At 47.0% G+C, this 3,781-nt stretch overlaps 1 long non-coding RNA gene across 1 annotated transcript; it reads left to right on the top strand.

The window, feature by feature from the left end:
* Window positions 1-561: 561 nt before the first annotated feature.
* Window positions 562-1,756, top strand: LOC144293472 (uncharacterized). Its single transcript, XR_013360698.1, has 2 exons — window positions 562-882; window positions 1,223-1,756. It is a non-coding gene; the product is annotated as an uncharacterized LOC144293472 (long non-coding RNA).
* The last annotated feature ends 2,025 nt before the right edge of the window (window positions 1,757-3,781 follow it).

Below are 3,781 nucleotides of genomic sequence, written 5' to 3'. Positions count from 1 at the left end.
GAAAGCTGAGTGTTTTGAGTTGTCCAGAATGGTCTATGAGGACAGAGTTTGTTAGCTAGCTTCCATAAAATTCTTAAGTTGTAGCCTCTGCCTAGAGGCATGCAAGGATGCAGAGCTGACAAATCGTGTATGGCTGCCTGCCATCCGCCCCAGTTAAGAGCTTCTAATCAGCAGATTGCTGTGCGAGGTAGCTCATACTGTTAACTCCACTTAGAAACTGACTTTGAAGCAAGGTCAAGAGAGATGCCAAATTGCATGTGCAATGAGCATCTGAGGATAGTCTTGAATTAAATCATCACACAAATCAGCCGCCTCTTTTTCCCCAGGGCTCTGGATGTCTTGCTGAAACATGAGTTTCCTGTCCTCTCATACTTCACCTCCATCTCTCCCCACTTTCCACCCTGAGCCAGCCCCAACGAGGCTCTTCAGAATTCAGGGAATAATCTTTCATCTGTTTTATCTAGTCGACAGCTATAATAGGAGTGTGGGCTGTGTGCCAACCCCAGAAATAGGGGCCAGAGGTATAAATACGGATCAGAGTATTTGTATGTGAGGAGCCCACATTCTGGTTAGGGAGACAGAAATGGAAACAAAGAGTCACACTATAATAACTGCTTGAATAGTTCTCTGAAAGCACCAAGGTCAGAGATGACCATTCTGCTTTGGGAAGGTGGGAGATCTGCTCAAAGGTGATGATTCTCCATCTGTGTGTTGAGGGATGAGCCTGAGTGCTCAGAGGATGAAGGCAGGAAGAGAATTCTGAGCAGAAGTAGTAACGTGTGTGCAAGCTCGGACTTGTGGGCAGTTGGCGTGAAGAACATCTGGTGGATGCGAAGACTGGAGAGAGATTGTAATAGGACCATATGAATGTGAAGTTTAAAGGTAAGACCTGCTTGGCTCCAGATTCGAATCTTAGAATCAGAAGGGATCTTAGTGATCATGGTGGCACAGGGCAGTCAAGGACTTGTTCACACCAGGACCAGAGCAATCCCTTCCAGGGCTAGGTCCCTTCCTTTCTCCAACCATGAACCCTAGCTGCAACCTTGCAAGTTATTTCTATAACGCTCGGAAATTGGGTGTCTGAGTTCAACCTGGAAGCCACAGTTTGGAGTTTAGATCTATGTATCTACTCATTTGTCAAGTTAGTGTGACATCAATATTTTATTTTATTTTATTTTATTTTATTTTTTTTAAATTTTTTTTTATTTTTTATTTATGATAGGCACACAGTGAGAGAGAGAGAGAGAGAGGCAGAGACACAGGCAGAGGGAGAAGCAGGCTCCATGCACCAGGAGCCCGATGTGGGATTCGATCCCGGGTCTCCAGGATCACGCCCTGGGCCAAAGGCAGGCGCCAAACTGCTGCGCCACCCAGGGATCCCGACATCAATATTTTAAAGAAATTGTTATCAGACATCAAAGACTGCTTACAGGAGAGTGTGTGAGTTTTCCATTGCTGCTGTAACAAATGACCATAAGCTTGGTGGTTTATACAAGTTTTTTCTTAGAGTTCTGGAGGCCAAAAGCCAAAATCCATTTCCCTGGGCTGAGGTCAAGGTATCACAGGACTGGTTCCTCCCAGAGGCTGAGTGTGTCCTTGGCAGTGGCTGCTTCCCCTTGATCTTTGCTGCTGTCATCATACTACTTTTCTCTCTTTGACCTTCTTGCCTCCCTCTTATAAGAACCCTTGTGATTACAGTTAGGGACCACCTAGATAATCCAGGCTAACCTCCCTCATTAAATCATCACACAAATCAGCCACCTCTTTTTTTTTTTTTTAAAGATTTTTTATTTATTTATTCATGAGAGACACAGAGAGAGAGAGCAGGAGAGAGAGAGGCAAAGACACAGGCAGAGGGAGAAGCAGGCTCCAAGCAGGGAGCCCGATGCAGGACCCGATCCCAGGACTCCAGGATCGCGCCCTGGGCCAAAGGCAGGCGCTAAACCGCTGAGCCACCCAGGGATCCCTCAGCCACCTCTTTTTCTCCAGAGTCTGGATGTCTTGCTGAAACCATTTTATCACATGCCTAAGGTCTCTTTTGCCGCATAGGGTAACATTCACAGATTCTGGGAATTAGGAGGTGGATATTTTAAGGAGAAAGAGGATTGTTCTGTTTACTACCGATAGTAGTACTCTCTGTCCCTGGGTTGAAGTGTGCAGACCACACATACCTGTTTGTGGCTGGGAATTTGGAAATTCGGGGGGTGGATGGGAACAGCCAGGACAAGTACCCTCATCATTTACTGGAGTCTATGGAGAATCAGATACCTGAGGGATAGGTCAGACCTTTGTGGAGAAGGCAATAGTTTTTCTCTCTCTGCCCAAAGCCATCCAAGTCGGATTACCCTTGTATTGGAAATGTGTTGGGCAACTTATAAAGGCTTAGAGGACTCCTGAAATTTTTGCTTGCTGAAGACGAATGGCAGAGCCACATGACTGGCTGAGCACTGGGAATAAGTTGTCTTGATGTGGATATACTGAAGATTCAGAGTTTCTTTCTTTCTTTTTTTTTTTTTTAAGATTTTATTTATTTATTCATAGAGACACAGCTAGAGAGAGAGGCAGAGACACAGGCAGAGGGAGGAGCAGGCTCCATGCAGGGAGCCTGACGTGGGACTCGATCCAGGGTCTCCAGGATCACGCCCTGAGCTGCAGGCGGTGCTAAACCACTGAGCCACCGGGGCTGCCCAGATTCAGAGTTTCTTTCTTTTTTTTTTTTTAAATTTTTATTTATTTATGATAGTCACAGAGAGAGAGAGAGAGAGGGAGAGAGAGGCAGAGACATAGGCAGAGAGAGAAGCAGGCTCCATGCACTGGGAGCCAGACATGGGATTCGATCCCGGGTCTCCAGGATCGCACCCTGGGCCAAAGGCAGGTGCTAAGCCGCTGCGCCACCCAGGGATCCCAGATTCAGAGTTTCTGATGCTGGATTGGCACATGCCTTTAGTCTGAGAGCATAACCATCCTTAGACCTAGTTAAGAGGGGCCCATGCTCCAGGACCCACTCTGGCCTCCTTTTACTGCACCCCTAACTGTGCCATGGGGATGTGTTCTCTGAGAGCCCAAGCTCCATCCCCAACCATTTTCCAGGTACCCAGGAATTGGAGTCCTGCCACAATGGTCCCAGGCCTGCACCAGCCTCACCCTATGTCTGTCCTCATGAGGTCAGGGAACACACTACTGTGTGTACCCCAAGGCCCAGGGTGGCCTTCTGTTGGGCATGGGTGGGACATAGACATTGGGGACGGTCTACATGGGTAAGCTCCAGGCCATCACAGTAAAGGACAAAAACTTGAAACCAGTATCATGGACCGGTTGCATGGTCTCCCCAAGTGAGCTCGAGGGTTTGGTGGAGAGCTCTAAGGAGGTAGAAAACTCAAGGACCTGGGCCCCATTCTCATGAAAGTGTATTTTGGTAAGGTAGGAGGATTGAATATCTTTCACTTAACCGTTTCAATCTGGTGTCTAATGTGTCAATAATTAGAGATGTAGGATGGATGCCTCATTAATACGCTTACCTCAGGCTCTGTGTGTATTAGTGGCAGGTTGGCCAGAACTACGCTCACTGCTACAAACAGCAATGCCTACGTGACAGGTAGGCCATGTTGCACAAGGCAGCACAAGCAAAGCACTGCCATAGGAAGGAATCAAGTCTTCAGTTCTTTGGGCATTCAATGGAATGTAAAATGTTCAATTAATCCTTCAAGTCATTAGGAAAATATCCCAGGGCCTCAACCTTTATAACATAGGGTGTTTAGTTAGCTGGGCTGAAGGAGATGAA

This window comes from Canis aureus, chromosome 21, assembly GCF_053574225.1.
Source record: "Canis aureus isolate CA01 chromosome 21, VMU_Caureus_v.1.0, whole genome shotgun sequence".
Taxonomy (NCBI): Eukaryota; Metazoa; Chordata; class Mammalia; order Carnivora; family Canidae; genus Canis; species Canis aureus.
This window is presented reverse-complemented; position numbering and strand designations above follow the sequence as displayed.